The sequence below is a fragment of the Jaculus jaculus genome, chromosome 6, assembly GCF_020740685.1.
Source record: "Jaculus jaculus isolate mJacJac1 chromosome 6, mJacJac1.mat.Y.cur, whole genome shotgun sequence".
NCBI lineage: Eukaryota > Metazoa > Chordata > Mammalia > Rodentia > Dipodidae > Jaculus > Jaculus jaculus.
In genome coordinates this window covers 167,208,260-167,227,897 of record NC_059107.1, presented here as the reverse complement: position 1 = coordinate 167,227,897, position 19,638 = coordinate 167,208,260, and the positions used below count along the sequence as shown (strand labels likewise).

Below are 19,638 nucleotides of genomic sequence, written 5' to 3'. Positions count from 1 at the left end.
ATTTTGGTACATCCCTTCAGATAGACTGGTTATCATATGTTGGAGGTGCCTGGAGTCTGAACCTGTTGTTTGGTAGTCCCAATTTGGTTCCTGTAAAGGGATAGCCTCAGCCCCAGGAAGGGATTGGGGGTCCTGTTGACTTAGTCTATCAGCATGGGTCTGGTCTGCCTTCCAAATACATTCCCTTTCACCAGGGGAAAGGGTTGAATTTAAAATGTGAAAAACATCTCTCCAAGTGTTGCAGTTTCAGGTTCACTGAGATGAACTTCCAGACCAGGCACAGTTATGGAGGAAGGTATTTATTGAAGCTTATCCAGGGGAAGTTCCATAATGGCAGAAGAAGCTGGCTGCTTTCACAGGACCAAACACAGAAAAAGAAGCACAAACCTAACAACCACACAACCCAGCACACTTCAGGAACTACAGCTAGGCACACTGCATATCTTTAGACTGAAATCTCAAACCCACCACCACACCTTAAGATCCACTCAGTGATAGTGCCTCCATCCAAGTGGCTGCAGATACAAACTACAAACTAATAAAACACTGAATATATTGGGGGCCATCTATTCAAACTACCACACCAAGTGAAATTTGGGTGAGTCTAGTGAAGTGAATTCTATAATGGAGAGAATTTTCTGAGAAAGATCCTAATTTTTGTTCATCTGGGTCCATTTCATTGTGAGTGAAAGGAACATGGACATGAGTAGGTACATCTGTGTTGGCCATAGGTAGGGCTCTGGGTTAAAGCAAACCTAAGCTGTCTGACACAAAGGTCCCAGGGTATGGAGAGGTTACATCAGCCTGAACCGCTGGTCATATCTCAGGGACCCGACCAGCAAGGGAGCTCCTCCCCCCCATTCTCTGGGGTTGCAGTGAGCCAGGATCCAACCCCTATTCTTAGGGGTTGCTGTGAGCCTGGACTCCCAGACAAAATCTCAGACCCTGAGATCGGCAGGAAGTAATGCCACTCCCTCTCCAAGTACAGGATACCTGGACAGTCAGATAAGACTTAGGCTTTGCCCATAACCCTATGGCCTTTGGCCAGTTGCCTAGAAAACTCCTTATATGGTATCAGCCAGCACCTTTGAACAACCCATCCCCCTGCCATTGCCTATGTGCTGCAATGTATGTCCCCATGTGCTAATTAGGCATCAGCAAGCAACCTTGTACATCCAATCCCCTTAGGACTCTCTTCTCACCCTCAACTGCTTATAAACCCATTTCCCTAACAACAAACCAAGAGCTATTCGCTGAAACTGTCTCCCAAGAGTGATTCTCCCACACTCACCACCGTGGTTGCCTGGGCTCCTTTGAGGGGACCATGGCTGGCCCAGGAGGGAGGACCCAGGAACCCATAGCTGGCACTCGAACAGGGACCCTATGTGATGGGACAGGATAGGTGAGTACTCTCCCAGAGGGACTGGGAGATATTGGCCCATGTGGCCTTACCTCCAAGTTTTTGAGGGCTGACAGGTTTCTCTTTTTCCTCCTTTATTTTCAGTTTGCATCATTGTGACAGACCAGACACGATAAACTGGCAACTGACATCTCTTGGCTGAGGCCACTCTTCACTATTGAATGAAGGCCAGCCATCCTCTGCCTGGACCCCGACAGCCTGTTGGGTGTTGACAAAAACCATCTATCTATTTCTCTTCAACACAAAAAAACGGTAACACATCAACCTCTTAAAAGCCTGTAGGGCAGGTTGCCAGTCTCTTAAACTTGTGGACAGGCTCATGTCCAGATTATTGGGGAGTCCCCTGTGGAGCTAATCAGCCCCTCTGGAATGTCTTGGCATTTCCACTCTTTCTTTATCATGGGTAACATTGCCTCCCACCAAAAGGAATCACAGATTCGTAGATTAAGGGCTCTCCTGAAAGTTAGGGGAATTAAGCTCTCCCAGAGACATGTTACCTCCTTTGGAAAGCAGTCCTCCACGTCACCCCCGGATGAGTTCTGGGCATCCATGTGGCCCGGACACGTGGACCCATATTATCTGGCTAGGAAATGAAAAGTTCAGGAAGGAAATGTCCCCTCACTCCCTTTTCTTCTCCTTTCAAGTTTCTCCACTAGGGCAGCAATTAAACTGCAAGCCAACTTTGTAAATGCTCCAAAGCGGCTCAGGTCAGGCAGTTGGCTCATGTGCATGGAGACAGTGGTGCCTCCGCCTGTGCAGGCTACACGTCTCCGCCTCCTTCTCCAGGGGGCCCCCATGTGGTACCGGGGCCTCCTCTTTTCCCAGCAGCCCCCCGGTGGTCCTGGGGGTGCCCTCTTGTCCCAGTGGCTCCCAACAGTCCCAGAGCCCCCTCTCCCTTCTAGCTGGACCTGGCCATCATCTTGGCCATCACCTTCACATGTACTAGACCAGAACCCAGATGAATGCCCAGGAGCAGGGTGGAGCTGATATAAAGGTGTATGTGAGCCCCATCCAGCCTCTGCACCAAGAAATGGCAAGAAAGGGGGAAAAAAGTCACCTTTAACTAAAGCCTATGGTGAACTGAAGTTTTATGTAAACAATGCCATACTTTGTTACATGATAATCATGAATATAATTACTGAGTTTATGTTCTAGGTCAACTTCAACTTACATAGAGGATTATTGAAAGCAACAGAATTCTCTCTGAGATGATGATTTGTCAGGTATTTTAAAGTAAGAAATTATTGTAATGTCCTGTTACTTAAAAGGAGAGGCAACTGACCTGACATCTAGGCCAGCCTGCCTCAAGACAGAAACAAAATTTGCCTTAGTTACTCCTAATAAAATCATTTCCAAGTGTGTTAGAGGTATTGACATAAAACTGTTTTTAATCTAGACTACGTGCATGTCAGTGAGTAATAGGATTAATCAATTTGGTGTAGTTTCTCTTAATAGTCTTATAAAAAGATGGTTAATTGTGGGGTGAGATGAGTTGATAGAAGGAACTGGGAAGAAATTTTTCAATGTTGGACATAGATTGCTCATTAAAATGCTTTTTGAGTGGTACTTAGATCAAAATGTTAAAGTATAATGATGTGTGTGTGTAGGAAAGAATTTTCAGGCTAAAACTAAACACCATGCCTAAAGTTAAAGATTTTTCAACTGCTTACAAACTTTTAAGAAACAAAAAACTAATTTTCAGGCTAAAATATGTTGGTAGCTTATTTAACTTTACCAAATTTAAGTCATGGGTAAAACAAAATTGTTTTGTGTTAATAAAAATTTCTATGGTACAAAAAATCAATAGCTATCATGATTTAGCTAAAATCATCAAATATTGAGACCAGTGGAGTAGATTTGTTGCTAGAAACCTTAACTGTGGCTTTTGGCCTTTTGGAATTAATTTGCAGGAGGAATATTGAAGGATTTGAAACCTTGGTCCAAGAGAGGCCTTGTAGTCCTAAAGGCAGAGTTTGATAGACCATTTTGGTCAGAGTTAAAAGACCTAAATGCAGTAAGAACTGTGGACTGTGAAGTTTGGCTTATCAGGGGAAAAAAGCTGTCCATACTGGGCCGGAAGTAGTTTGTGTGAGAGGCTAGCTATCTGTGTTCTTCCCATGTCCTAAGAATGTGAGCAGGGTTGAATTTAGAAGGAATGGACTAGTTCAAACAGATGGATATGGCACAGAAAAAAAAAAAAAAAAGTACTGGGGCAGGAGATGGTAGCACCCATTCAGCTGAAATTGCTTTGGAGATTACCACCATTGACATTTAGTCAGCTGTTCTGCAGTGGGACAGCAGGTAGAATGCTGACTCTTTTGAAAGCAGGGAGCCTGAAGGAAGACTACAGAAAGGTGTTTTCCTGCTCTTCAAAGAGTGCTTTATTTCTCCCTAGATTAACAAATTTGGTAGCTTACCTGGTACTGTAGGAGTATAACAAATGCAGGAAAGAAAGGGTCACTGGATTTTCAGTGTGTCTTGTGTTTTGGAATAGCCACTGGGCAATGTGAGGCAGGGTTGTTGGAGACCCTGCATGGAGACCCAATGGACTCATGAGGATAAACTGTGGGGTGCAGTACAGACACCAGAATTTTCTGAAATACCAGAGGTGGTTGCCAAGGAGAGCTGCCAGCTTGGGATGGAGTTTTCTCTGGGCTATGGACAGTCCAGCTGGAGGGGTAGGATTTGAACCCCAAAGACTTCATTGTGGATCTCAGATGGACACAGAATTGTAGGATTTGATGTTTGCCCTGTTTAATTTGGAGTTTTCATTGATTAATTGCTCCTCATAATGCTATCTTTTGCAGTGTGAATGTTTACTCTGTGACATTATGTGCTTTTGTTTTTACAGGCTCTGTTAAGAGACCTTAGACTATGGGGATATTTGAATGTTGCTGGGATTGATAAAAACTATGGAGATTCTCCAGTTGGACTGGATGCATTGCATTTTGCATCCTGGATGGTCATCAGTTTATGGGTACCAGGAGTGGAATGTTGTGGTTTGAGTCAGGTGTCTCCCATAGATTCGTGTACTTTGAATGCTTGGTCCCTAGCTGGTAGTAATTTGGGAGATGGAACTCAGGTAAAGGAGGTGTGTTGTTGGGAACAGGCTTAGGGCTGTCATAGCCAAGCTCCCTCTTGCTAGAGTTCAGCTCACTGTCCTGCTACTATTTTCCACCTGTTGTGATGGAGGTGATGTCCAGCTTCTGCTCATGCCATTCAGCTTTTCCACAGGACTGTAAACCAAAATAAAGTTTCCTCCCATCTGCTATTTTTGGTTAGGTGCTTTGTTCAAGTAATGAGAAGGTAACTATAACAGATGCATATATTTCTCTGTCTCTAGATCTCTTTCTCTCTCTCTCTCTCTTTCTCTTACTCTTGCTCTCTGTTTTACCTCAGTCTCCTATTGCTTTTTCTTCGTATATGCACCTTTCTGTCTCTCTCTGCTGATTCTTTGGCTCCTGGGTCCTCCCCTTTTTGCCTAAAAAGATTCTCCCTATTCTGGTCTAAAAATCCTCTGTTTCAGTGTCACTTCAGTTAAACATCTGTTTTTAAGTTATCAAGTACTATGCCTTATATTATTGTTGTATGTATGTATATTTATTTGTATATATGCAAATATAAGCTTGTTTTAGAAATTTTTTGACTGTTACTGCCTGTTTCTTTTTTTGTTTTTTTGGTTTCTCAAGGTAGGGTTTCACTGTAGTCCAAGCTTATCTGGAATTCACAATGTAGTCTCAGGGTGGCCTTGAATTCACGGTAATCCTCCTACCTCTGCCTCCCAAGTGCTGGGATTAAAGGTGTGCGCCACCACGCCTGGCTGTTACTGCCTTTTGAAGGCAGGCTTCTCAAGACTTGTATTTTAGCTAAGCCGAGGTATGATAAATTCTAAAAATCTAGAACTGAAGAAAAGGAAACTTGTAGCCACTTCAGTCTTTCCATTAATTTTTATTTTATACTAACATTTTCTTTCATTTATTTGTTTTACGAAGGCAGAGTCTCACTGTAGCCCAGACTGTCCTGGAACTCACAACAATCCTCCTACTTCAACCTCCTAAGTGCTGGGGTTCTAGGTATGAGCAACCATGCCAGGTTCATGACATTGTAACTATTTTTTAAATATATATATATTGGCATACAAATTTAAAATGTGTTTTTTATTGGTTTTTGATAGACAGAGAGAGAGAGAGAATGGGCTTATCAGGACCTTCAGCAGGTGAATGTGAGTGTTTTAATGAAATATGAAAAGGCCTGGGCTGGGACATGGCTCAGCCATTGAGGCATTTGCTTGCAAAGCCTTCTGGCCAAGGTTTGATTTCCCAGAACCCACATAAAGCCAGATGCACAAAGTGGCACATGCATCTGGAGTTCATTTATAGTGCAAGAGGCCTTGGAACATCCATCTAATTCTCTCTCTCCCCATCCTAGCAAATATATAAAAATATTTTACATATTTATTTATTAGAAAAAGAGAGGCGAGCAGATAGATTGACTGGGTGCAGGTGCACCAGGGCCTCCAGCCACTGTAAATGAATTTCCGATGCATACACTACCTTGTTGGTCTGGTTTATGTGGGTCCTGGGGAATCAAACCTGGGTCCTTAGGCTTTGCAGGCAAGTGCCTTAACCACTAAGCCATCTTTCCAACCCAATAAAAACATTTTTAGAAGTCCTGATAAGTATTTATTTATTTACTTATTTTTCTTTTTATATAATTTTCTTCACAATTTTTATTAACATCTTCCATGATTATAAAAAATATCCCATGGTATTACCCTCCCTCCCCCCACTTGCCCCTTTGAAATTCCATTCTCCATCATATCCTCTCCCCATCTCAGTCTCTCTTTTATTTTGATGTCATGATCTTTTCCTCCTCTTATGATGGTCTTGTGTAGGTAGTGTTAGGCACTGTGAGGTCATGGATATCCAGGCCATTTTATGTCTGGAGGGAGCATGTTGAAGGAGTCCTACCCTTCTTTGGCTCTTACATTCTTTCCACCACCTCTTCCGCATTAGACCCTGAGCCTTGGAAGGTGTGATCGAGATGTTACTCAGTACTCCAGTCACTTCTTTCCAGCACTACGATACCTTCTGAGTCGTCCCAAGGTCACTGCCATCTGAAAAGAGAAGATTCTCTACCCAAAGTGAGAGTAGCATTAATATAAAGGTATGAATATTAAGAGAAGTACTTACTGGGCAGTTAGATAAGCATAGTATATACATTTATCTAGGCATCAGCAAATGTTACACCCCTAGGGCTCATGACTACCCTTGTTTTAGGTTTTCAGTATCAGGGATGTATTCCCTCCCATGGAGCAGGACTCCAGTCCAATTAGAGGGCAGTTGGTTTCCACCATGATAAACGTGCCACTATTGCACCACTTGGCTTATTTGGCCTGGCTGGCCAAATATAAGGCTTGAGTGTCCACTGTTGAGTATCTTCACTAGTGGTATCTCTTTCTCCCAATGAACTGCATGCAGAATGGTTTCTTCCAGCTTTCTGTCAGCTGGTCTACATGGAGGAGGTTATCAGCTTGGTTCCAACAGGATTTCTCAGTGGCCTTGCAGCCCAAGTATGTGGAGTCTTCAGCAATAGGGTCTTACCATCTATTCCTGGTGGGAAACCAAGGGCTTTGGCAATGGCCTATAATGTTTTGGGGGTATCAGGGACATCTGTGGCCAACAACTCACTGGAAGGTATCCCACCCTGGCACTGAAAATTTTCTAGCGACAATCTATGGCTCCTGAGTGTCCCATTGTCCAAAACTGGAGGATTCCACATGATTTATTTATATCCTCTTAGATTGTGATTAGCCCTCCCTCCGCCTTTCTTTTACTCAGTCTCTTCCCCTGACCTCACTTGGGTCTTTTCACCACCACTAATTTATTCTTCTACTTACATATATACAATACCATCCTATTAAGTACCCTCCTTCCTTCCTTTCTCTTCACTTTATATCTCTTTTCTAGCTTACTAGCCTTTGCTACTGAGTTTTCTTCTTACTCACACAGAAGCCCAATCATCTGTAGCTAGGATCCACATATGAGATAGAACATGCAATGCTTGGCTTTCTGGCCCTGGGTTACCTCACTTGGTATAATCCTTTCCAGATACATCCATTGTTCTGCAAATTTCATAACTTCATCTTTCTTTACCGCTGAGTAGAACTCCGTTGTATAACTGTGTCATATCTTCATTATCCACTCATTAGTTGAGGGATATCTAGGCTGGTTCCATTTCCCAGCTATTGTGAATTGAGTGGCAATAAACATGGTTAGAAGAATAAATTAGTGGTGGTGAAAAGACCCAAGTGAGGTCAGGGGAAGAGACTGAGTAAAAGAAAGGCAGAGGGAGGGCTAATCACAATCTAAGAGGATATAAATAAATCATGTGGAATCCTCCAGTTTTGGACAATGGGACACTCAGGAGCCATAGATTGTCGCTAGAAAATTTTCAGTGCCAGGGTGGGATACCTTCCAGTGAGTTGTTGGCCACAGATGTCCCTGATACCCCCAAAACATTATAGGCCATTGCCAAAGCCCTTAGTTTCCCACCAGGAATAGATGGTAAGACCCTATTGCTGAAGACTCCACATACTTGGGCTGCAAGGCCACTGAGAAATCCTGTTGGAACCAAGCTGATAACCTCCTCCATGTAGACCAGCTGACAGAAAGCTGGAAGAAACCATTCTGCATGCAGTTCATTGGGAGAAAGAGATACCACTAGTGAAGATACTCAACAGTGGACACTGCAAGCCTTATATTTGGCCAGCCAGGCCAAATAAGCCAAGTGGTGCAATAGTGGCACGTTTATCATGGTGGAAACCAACTGCCCTCTAATTGGACTGGAGTCCTGCTCCATGGGAGGGAATACATCCCTGATACTGAAAACCTAAAACAAGGGTAGTCATGAGCCCTAGGGGTGTAATGTCTACTGATGTCTGGCTAAATGTATATACTATGCTCATCAAACTTTTCAGTAAGCACTTCTCTTAATGTTCATACCTGTATATTAATGCTACTCTCACTTTTGATTGAGAACCTTCTCATTTCAGATGGCAGTGACCTTGGGAGGACTCATAAGGCATCATGGTGCTGGGAAGAAGTGACAGAGGAGTGCTCAGCACTGCAATATCTCTATCATACCTTCCAAACCTCAGTGTCCATTGTGGAAGAGGTGGCAGAAAGAATGTAAGAGCCAAAGGAAGGGTAAGACTCCTTACAACGTGATCCTCCAGACACAAATTGGCCTGGATATCCATGACCTCACAGTGCCTGACATTACCTACACAAGACCATCATAATAGGAGGAAAGATGATGATGACATCAAAATGAAAGAGAGACTGATTGAGACGAGAAGGGGATATGATGGAGAATGGAGTTTCAAAGGGGAAAGTGGGGGGAGGGAGGGCATTACCATGGGATATTATTGTTTATAATCATAGAAGTTGTTAATAAAAAATTATTTTGGGCTAAAGAGATGGCTTAGAGATTAAAGGCCAGGTTCAATTCTCTAGTACCCATGTAAAACCAAATGCACAATATGGCACATAAGTCTACAGCTCATTTGCAGTGGCAAGAAGCCCTGGTGTGCCCATACTCTCAAATAAATAAATAATAAAAATATATTAATATTTTTATTTCATTTTATTTAGTATTTTATTTATTTATTTGAGAGAAAGAGGCAGAGAGAGAGAGAATAGATGTACCAGAGCCTCCAGTCACTGCCAATGAGCTCCAGATGCATGTACCACCTTGTGCATCTGGTTTATGTGGGTGCTGGGGAATTGAACCTGAGTCCTTAGGCTTCTCAGGAAAGTGCCTTAACTGTTAACCCATCTCTCTAGCCCCTAGATAAATATTTTTTACGTTTTTTTTTTTTTTAATGGGAGCTGGGGAAATAGTCCATCAGTTAAAGACACTTACTTGAAAAGTCTACTGGCCTAGCGTTAAATTCTGCAGCTACCTACATAAAACCAGAGGGCCATTTGTTTGTAGTTACAAGAGACACTGGCCTGCTCATATACACATTTGGCCTCTGCATGCCCAATATGCAGCTTGGCCAACAGGGGGAAATTATGAACTAAAGTTTAGGGAAAGAAGCTACACCTTTAAACATCCTGCAAAGCTGTTGACTGATTTAACATTCAATGAGTTTGTAAAGGCTGGAATGTTTCAGGCCCATATCCAGATTATCTTGGGCTATCTTTAATAGTCATCTCTGGTCCACCTCTGTGTCTGATCTAATATCCTGTGACTATTAAATTAATTTCTCTGAAATGTACAAATAGACTCCCTATCTTTCCACTATCCTAAAAGCTAAGGATGTTATCAGATAGCATTTGGGACTCATAGCAGAGATTCCTCCCAACACACACCCTATCCTGTTTTGCTATAACCCAACTACCTGTTTCCATCAATGTATTTTAGAAATGCCTTACTTTTTGATCTTCTTTTGCTCTGTAACTTTAAAAACTTCATGAAATTGTTAATACAGTGTTAACAGGTTACAATCTGTGTTCTAGGCCATGGTCACTTATACTTGGCCACAAAATTAATTACCTCTTAGTCCCTTTGAGATGAGAGGTATTTTTTGTTCTATTAAATTCCTTCAACTGAACGTCCAGCAGATCTTAGTAAAATATCCCTATATGAGAACATTTCTTCCACATCAAGAACAGAAGTCTCATCTCTTCCACCTGAGTAACATCTTGTCACATCTTTGCTACCTGAGAATTAAGACGCTTTTTATTCTCTGTCTGAACATTGAAAAACTGTACTTCATCTGTAACCTATGTAAGTGTTCTAATGTCTCAACTACCATAACGAAATGTCAAAAGTTTTCATTTCCCACACCTAAGTGCCAGGATGTCTACTTACTTGAGTATAATCTCATCTCCCTACCCAAATGTTATAAGCTTTTGCTTCCTTGACCAGAGTATTACAGGCTTTTCTCTACTCTGAATGTCCAAAGTTCTTATCTCAATGTTAGGTTTGGAATTTAGAAAACCCCTGAGTTTCTTTTGGGGGCCAAAGTTTTATTAATGCCAACAAAGAAGTGGCAAGGTTCAGAGCAAAGAAAGTGGAGAGGGAGCTTTGAACCACCTAATAAGAGGAATTTTTTAAAGTCTTCTTGTGGAGAAGTAGGGAAAGGAGGGTCTTACACTGTGTTGTATGTATGGGGTGTTTGTTTCACACAGGGTGCTTAATCTAACTGAAGCCATATGGTACCAAATCCTTGTGAAATGGGATTTGATATCTTGTTTGGGGTCTACAGGTGGTAGCTCTGAGAGAGGAGCTGTTTCCTCCACTCTTGTATAGAAGGGCCTAGGAATTGCCATTATAGGTATTGATTCTCTGGTCCCAGACCTAACCTGAATTTATTTACTAGGCAGGGTAGAAAGGACTCTTTGAAACCTCAATTTCCAATAAAAAACAGATTCCTTTGGGAGCTAGCACAGGGCCAGAGGAGGAAAAAGGAAAGTGGGAATGAAAGGAGAGGCTTTGAAATCTTTTTTTTTATTATTATTTTTATTAACATTTTCCATGATTATAAAAAAAAAATCCCATGGTAATTACCTCCCTCCCCCCCCACACTTTCCCCTTTGAAATTCCATTCTCCATCATATTACCTCCCCATCTCAATCATTGTACTTACATATATACAATACCAACCAATTAAGTACCCTCCTCCCTTCCTTTCTCTTCCCTTTATGTCTCCTTTTTAACTTACTGGCCTCTGCTACTAAGTATTTTCCTTCTCATGCAGAAGCCCAAGCATCTGTAGCTAGGATCCACATATGAGGGAGAACATGTGGCGCTTGGCTTTCTGGGCCTGGGTTACCTCACTTAGGATAATCCTTTCCAGATCCATCCATTTTTCTGCAAATTTCATAACTTCATTTTTCTTTACCGCTAGGTAGAACTCCATTGTATAAATGTGCCACATCTTCATTACCCACTCATCAGTTGAGGGACATCTAGGCTAGTTCCATTTCCCAGCTATTATAAATTGAGCAGCAATAAACATGGTTGAGCACGTACTTCTAAGGAAATGAGATGAGTCCTTCAGCTATATGCCTAGGAGTGCTATAGCTGGGTCATATGGTAGATCAATCTTTAGCTGTTTTAGGAACCTCCACACTGATTTCCACAATGGCTGGACCAGATTGCGTTCCCACCAGCAGTGTAGAAGGGTTCCTCTTTTTCCACATCCCCGCCAACATTTATGATCATTTGTTTTCAGGATGGTGGCCAATCTGACAGGAGTGAGATGAAATCTCAATGTAGTTTTAATCTGCATTTCCCTGATGACTAGTGATGTAGAACATTTTTTTTAGATGCTTATATGCCATTCGTATTTCTTCCTTTGAGAATGCTCAATTTAGCTCCATTGCCCATTTTTTGATTGGCTTGTTTGATTCCTTATTATTTAACTTTTTGAGTTCTTTGTATATCCTAGATATTAATCCTCTATCAGATATATAACTGGCAAAGATTTTTTCCCATTCTATAGGTTGCCTCTTCGCTTTTTTCACTGTGTCCTTTGGAGTGCAAAATCTTTGTAATTTCATGAGGTCCCAGTGATTAATCTGTGGTTTTATTGCCTGAGCAATTGGGGTTGTATTCAGAAAGTTTTTGCCAAGACCAATATGTTGAAGGGTTTCCCATACTTTTTCCTCTAGCAGTTTCAGAGTTTCAGGTCTGATGTTAAGGTCTTTAATCCATCTGGACTTAATTCTTGTGCATGGCGAGAGAGAAGAATCTATTTTCATCCTTCTGCAGATATATATCCAGTTTTCCCAACACCATTTGCTGAAGAGGCTGTCTTTTCTCCAATGAGTATTTTTGGCATTTTTATCGAATATCAGGTGGCTATAGCTACTTGGGCTTACATCTGGATCCTCTATTCTGTTCCACTGATCTACATGTCTGTTTTTGGGCCAGTACCATGCTGTTTTTGTTACTATGGCTCTGTAATATAGGTTAAAATCAGGTATGGTGATACCACTAGTCTTATTTTTGTTACTCAGTATTATTTTAGATATTCGAGGTGTTTTGTGATTCCAAATGAATGTTTGGATTGTTTTTTCTATTTCCATGAAGAATGCCTTTGGAATTTTGATAGGGATTGCATTAAATGTGTAGATTGCTTTAGGTAAGATTGCCATTTTCACAATATTGATTCTTCCAATCCAGGAACAAGGGATGTTTCTCCACTTTCTAGTGTCTTCTGCAATTTCTCACTTGAGTGTTTTAAAGTTCTCATTGTAGAGATTCTTTACTTCCTTGGTTAGGTTTATTCCAAGGTACTTTATTTTTTTGATGCAATTGTGAATGGGAGTGATTCTCTGATTTCATCCTCTGTGTGTTTTTTGTTAGCATATAGGAAGGCTACTGATTTCTGTGTATTTATTTTGTATCCTGCTACATGGCTGTAGGTTTTATCAGCTCTAACAGTTTGCTAGTAGAGTTTTTAGGGTCCTTTATGTATAGAATCATGTCATCTGCAAATAATGATAACTTGATCTCTTCCTTTCCAATTTGTATGCCTTTTATGTGTGTCTCTTGCCTTATTGCTATGGCTAAGACTTTCAGTACTATATTAAATAAAAGTGGGGACAGTGGACACCTTGTCTTGTTCCTGATTTTAGTGGAAAAGCTTCCAGTTTTTCCCCATTTAGTAATATGTTGGCTGTAGGCTTGTCATAAATAGCTTTTATTATATTGAGATATGTTCCTTCTATTCCCAGTCTCTGTAGGACTTTTATCATGAAGGGATGTTGGATTTTGTCAAATGCTTTCTCTGCATCTAATGAGATGATCATGTGATTTTTGTCCTTCAACCCGTTTATATAATGTATTATGTTTATAGATTTGCGTATACTGAACCATGCCTGCATCTTAATTTTAATCTTTAATAAAGCCTACTTGGTCAGGGTGAATAATCTTTTTGATATACTCTTGTATTCTGTTTGCCAATATTTTGTTGAGAATTTTTGCATCTATGTTCATGAGGGAGATTGGTCTGTAATTTTCTTTTTTTGTTCTATCTTTGCCTGGTTTTGGTATCAGGGTGATGCTGACCTCATAGGAGTTTGGTAGAATTCCTTCTTTTTCTATTTCCTGGAAAAGCTTAAGAAACAATGGTGTTAGCTCTTCCTTGAAGGTTTGGTAAAATTCAGCAGTGAATCCATGTAGGCCAGGGCTTTTTTTAGTTGGGAGATTATTGATAACTGTTCAGATCTCCATGCTTGTTATATGTCTATTTAAGTGATTAATCTCATCTTGATTTAATTTAGGTAGGTCATATAAATCAAGGAAATCATCCATTTCTTTCAGATTTTCATACTTTGTGGAGTATATGCTTTTATAGTATGTCCCTATGATTTTTTGAATTTCTCCAGAATCTTTTGTGATGTTACCTTTTTCATCTCTGATTTTATTAATTTGTGTCTCTTCTCTCTTTCTTTTGGTCAGATTTGCTAAGGGTTTATCAATCTTGTTTATCCTTTCAAAGAACCAACTCTTTGTTTCATTAATTCTTTGGATTTTTTTTTTTTTGTTTCTATTTCATTAATTTCTGCCCTAATCTTTATTATTTCTTCCCACCTACTGATTTTTGGTTTGCCTTGTTCTTCTTTTTCCAAGGCTTTAAGGTGAAGCATTAGGTCGTTTACTTGTGACCTTTCTAATTTCTTAATATAGGCACTTAAGGCTATAAATTTACCTCTTAGAACTGCCTTCATTGTGTCCCAGAGATTTTGATATGTTGTGTTCTCATTATCGTTTGACTCTATAAATTTTTTGATTTCCTTCTTGATTTCTTCATTGACCCATTCATCATTTAGTAGTATATTGTTTAGTTTCCATGATTTTGTGTATGCTCTATAGCCTTTCTTGCTACTGATTTGTATTTAATTCCACTGTGGTCAGATAGAATGCAAGGAATTATTTCAATTTTCCTGAATTTGTTAAGATTTGCTTTGTGTCCTAATATATGGTCTATTTTAGAGAATGTTCCATGTGCTGCTGAAAAGATTGTATATTTTGCAGCATTTGGATGAAATGTCCTGTATATATCTGTTAGGTCCATTCCTTCTATGACCTCATTTAGTTCACATGCCTCTCTGTTTATTTTTTGCCGGGATGACCTGTCAATTGATGTGAGTGGGGTGTTAAAGTCACCCACTACCACTGTGTTTGTTGTTATCTGTGACCTTAGTTCTAATAGTGTTTGTTTGATGAATTTGGGAGCCCCATGTTAGGTGCATATATGTTTAGGATTGTAATGTCCTCCTGTTGGAGTGTGCCCTTAATCAATATAAAGTGACCTTCCTTATCTTTCTTGACTAACATTGGACTAAAGTCTAACTTGTCAGATATTAGGATAGCAACCCCTGCTTGTTTTCTAGGCCCATTTGCTTGAAACACCGTCTTCCAACCTTTCACCCTAAGATAATGTCTATCCTTTGTAGAAAGGTGAGTTTCTGGGAGACAACAAATTGTAGGATCCTGCTTTTTAACCCAGTCTTCAAACCTATGTCTTTTGGTTGGGGCATTGAGGCCGTTGATATTAAGAGATATTATTGAAAGGTGTGTATTTATGTTTGCGGTTTTTTGTTTTGTTTTGTTTTGTTTTTGTGGTTTCGCTTCTACCTTTGCTTTCTTGTGTTAACTAGTATTTGAGTATTGCTTGTTTTTTCCCAGGTTCCTTATATGTGTGCTTTTCCTTTTCTTCAGCATTGAAGATCCTACCAAGTATTTTTTGTAGAGCTGTTTTTGTCTTCAAATACTCCTTTAACCTGCTTTTGTCATGGAATGTCCTTATTTCTCCATCCATTTGAATGGATAGCTTTGCAGGATAAAGTAATCTTGGTTGACAGTTGTTATCTTTCAGAACTTGGAATACATCACTCCAAGCCCTTCTGGCTTTTAAAGTTTGTGTTGAATAATCTGCTGTAATACTGATGGGCTTGCCTTTGTAGGTAACTTGATTTTTCTCTCTAACTGCTTTCAATATTTTTTCTTTGGATTGTGTTTGGTAGTTTGATTATAATATGGTGAGGAGAGGTTCTTTCCAGGTTTTGTCTGGCTGGGGTTCTAAAGGCTTCCTGTATCAGCATTGGCACCTCTTTCCCAATTTGGGGGAAGTTTTCTTCTATGATTTTGTTGAAGATGCCTACTATGCCTTTGGAGTGAGATTCTTCTCCTTCTTCTACACCCTGAATTCTTTTTTCAAGATTTAATAACAAGGCTCTCAAAGGGGAAAGTGTGGGGGTGGGGAGGGAGGGAATTACCATGGGATTTTTTTTATAATCATGGAAAATGTTAATAAAAATTTAAAAATTAAAAAAAATAAATAACAAGGCTTTAATGGCTTGGTCATTTTTCTTGTGATACTATAAATATATAAATCTTGACAAGGTAAGTTAGTTGCGTAGGAAAATCCACAAAAGTAACAGCTTTTCCGTATTACACAGTTAAGTTCATTCTTTTGTCTTCGCCAGCCTCCCCTCAACCCCCAAGAGCTTTCAGATTACAAGTGGAAGACACTTTCTGCATGGAAGGTAGAAAATAAGCTTTCAAATTTCATCCTCCAAAATCATACAGACACCTGATCACAAGATCTTGAATGTGAGTCTTGTTGCAGACTGTCACTGCAACACAGGAAGTGGTCTTCTGTACGAAACAAGACAGGCAGTTTGTAGGCGGCTGGGCTGGAGACTTGCTGAAGAGTGCAGGCACACTGATGATGTGCAGCAGTCGCTGGAATGCCCGGGGGTAGGTTCTCAGGTTGGCCTCGGCCCTGGTGACCTGCTCCTCCATCTCCATCACGCTGTCGCTGACCATCCTCACAAAGGCTTCCAGCCCGTCAATCTTGCTGTAGATGCATGTAAATGCGAGGCACGCCCTCGTTAACCACGTGGGACAAATCATCACGAATCATGTCTAGCATGCCCACAAACTTGTCCACCCTGGTGAGCAGGTCCTCAAGGCTGGCATCCAGGGCCTCCATCTCCGGCAGCGTCCCTACACCCGCCCGGCAGCAGGCAGGCAGCATAGCCCAAGGCGGTGCTGCAGCGGATGGTTGCAGCCGGGCACGCCATCCTCAGGATCCTCGACCTCCCATGCCCCGAGCTGCTGCTGTGGCTCTGCAACACATTACTGCTGTCTCGGCTCCAAGAGGCACCTGACAGCTCCACCTCCTCTGCAGGAGCCTCTCGCCATGGCCCAACGACCACCGGGCTACCTTCCATAGCCTGCCTCTGCCCTGAATTCTTATATTTGATCTTTTCATAGTGTCCTGAATATCTTGAAATTCCCACTCATACTTTTCTATAAGTTTGTCTTTCTCTTTGTTGGACTGTATTAGATCTGCCGCCTGGTCTTCTAGCTTAGATATTCTGTCCTCTCCTTCACCCATTCTACTGGTGAGATTTTCTACAGAGTTTTTTCTTTCATTAACTGTGTTCTTCATTGCTAGTAATTCTGACTGGTTTTTCTTTATTATTTCTATTTCCTTATTTATGTCTTGTATTGCCTTCTTTATTTCATTAAATTGGTGTCCTGCATTTTCTTTGATTTCCTCTTTGATTCCTTTGATTTTCTCTTTGATTTCTTCTTTGATTCCTTTGATTTGTTCATTGACTTCTTTGAACATGTTTATAATCATTCTTTTGAAATCTTTCTCAGGCATTTCCTCTAACTCGTTCTCACTGGAGGTCATTTCTGATGCATTAATATTTTTAGGTGGATTTATATTGTCTTGCTTTTTAGTGTTTCTTGTGTTATAATGTATATATTTTTGCATCTTGGATTAAGTTAATGCTTGGATTTTCTAGCTACCTGGGTATTCTTAGTTTTATCAATTGATTTGATGTTATATGTCTTCAGGGTAGGAGCTTATTGTGTTAGGTGTGGCTCTTAAGACTCTCAGAGTATCTACAAATGTGTTCCTAGGGGTTGAGTTTCCCTTCTATGGGAGTATTCAAGTAGACTGAGTGGAATAAAATACAGGTAGATTCTAAAATTTAACTAAACACTGTACACATTCAATCAAAAACAGCCCCAAGTATGTATGCAAGAGTAGTTATTATAACAACCAGATCCTCTATCAACAAAGAGGTTAAGATTTCTGGTCTGTTGAGGGATCCAAGTCAGCTTGTGACCAAATAAGAACCTTCCCTGGTGCAATCCCAGTTATCTGTTTGGATGATTTTGGCCTCAGTCAAGTTGCTGGCTGGGTCATTGGGCTGCTGTTCTGATGTCTGGAGCTGGGCACTGGCTTTTCCTGCAGAGCAAACCAAGCCTGGCAACTGTGGCCCTGCAGATTGGCACCCCCGCTTCTGGAACTGCCACTGCTGCTCCTGAAGCTGCCGCTGCTGGGTATGTTGCCTCTGCTGGGTCCACTGCTGCTGCTGCGGCTGCTTTAGCTGCTACTGCTGGATCCTCTGCTGCTGCTGCTGGATCTGCAACTGCTGCCTCTGAAGCTGCTGCTGCTGGATCTGCTGCTGCTGCCGCTACTGGATCTGCTGCTGCTGGGGCCACTGCTGCTGGTTCCAGAGCCGCTGATGTTGCTGCCAGACCCTGCTCCTGCTTGGGTCCCACTGTCGGCTCAAGTTGGCATGGCTGGGTCCCAGGACTGCTGCTCTGTTCACTGGAGCTGGGCACAGGTGGGGGGTGGGGGGAGCCGCAGCTGTTCTAGTTCTTTCGCTGTTCCACATGTTCTTCTACCTTGTGATCTGCTCCTCCGTTGTTCACCACCGCTCTCCCTTCACGTTTCTTGAGTTGCGGAGAGCGCCGGTGTGAGTGGAAGCTCCCCGCACCTGGCTTTTCCTGCAGCTGGAGCCCAGCCTGGCGGCTTTCTGGTGCTCTGCCGCCGCAGCGGTTGGCAAACCTGCCAGGGCCGCTTTTGCCAGCCTGTGCAGGCTCTGGATGCTCTGGATCTCTTCTACTTCTCCACTGCCTTTTCGATTTCCTATACACCTCACTTTTTAGTAAAAGTGTGTTTTTTGCTGAGTTTTTTCGGTCTTTTTCCCCCCTAGGCTGTTTGATGTGGTACCTAAGCTGCCATCTTAACCGGAAGTCGGCTTTGAAATCTTTACATTTATTTCCCTGCCTATCTGTCTCAAAGTCTTATTTCCCCTGCCCCAGGGTCATGAAATCATGTATATTCTATTTGAGTTCGAGGAGGTTTTAAGCACTCAGTCAGAGTTCTACAGAACATCTCCTCCTTTAGTGGTATGTCTGAAGGTTCTATCTCTTTTAAGTGACCAAGAGGTCTCATCTCACCCATTAGAATGCTACAAACAAAGTCCTATCTTCCCTATGTCAATATCTGGCATTCCTAGCACTTTTGCTTGACAGAGAAGTGTCCTGAAATCTCATATCCCTGATTATTAAGAGCTATGAATGTCATAATGCCTAGTCTCCCTCTAGGTCTGAAGGTCATTTCTATTACTGTGCCAGGATATCTCATCTTTCTTTACCTGGAGGTAACAAGGCTTTATTTCCCTTGAGTGGCAGACTGCTTTAACTCCCTTACCTGAATATTGAGATATATTATCACCCTGCCTACTAAATGAGAGGTTTTATTTCTCTTCATCTGCTCTTAAATAAATGTAAGCAGAACTCAATTATAGCAAACACTTGAGGGACATGAGATTCTTTTTTTTTTTTTTTAATTGAGGTAGAGTCTCATTGTAGCCCAGGCTGACCTGGAATTCACTATGTAGTCCCAGGCTGGCCTCAAACCCATAGCAATCCTCCTACCTCTATCTCCCAGGCGCTAGGATTGAAGGCATGTGCCACCACACCCAGCCCAGCCATGAGATTTTTATCTCAGCTTCTTGTATGTTCTGTGGTAGCTCCTTCTCTGACTGTAAGGAATACCTGTCTCCCTATGTCTGTTTCAGGGCTTTCTGGTACTTTAAGTATCAAGAGGTTTTACCTCCCACACTTGAATCACAAGGATGCATTTCTGCAGTCAGGAGGCTTCTCATATTTATCAGAGTAAGGTCCCTCTTTCTCAACCTTTATGGCAGGCAAGTTTACCTTCTGTCCCTGAAGGTATAGCAGTCCTATTTCACCAACCAAAGTGTTAACAGGTTACAGTTTAAATACTATTAGAAGGCCACACTTATTATAAATGAGTGTCAGGTTGCTCCTGATAAACAGCCAAGAAAAGTGGGGGCTTGAACAATACATTCAAGAAA

General features: G+C 41.5%; 1 pseudogene; it reads right to left on the bottom strand.

The window, feature by feature from the left end:
- Nucleotides 1-16,025: 16,025 nt before the first annotated feature.
- On the bottom strand, nt 16,026-16,680 carry LOC101601376 (annotated as a pseudogene).
- Nucleotides 16,681-19,638: the final 2,958 nt, after the last annotated feature.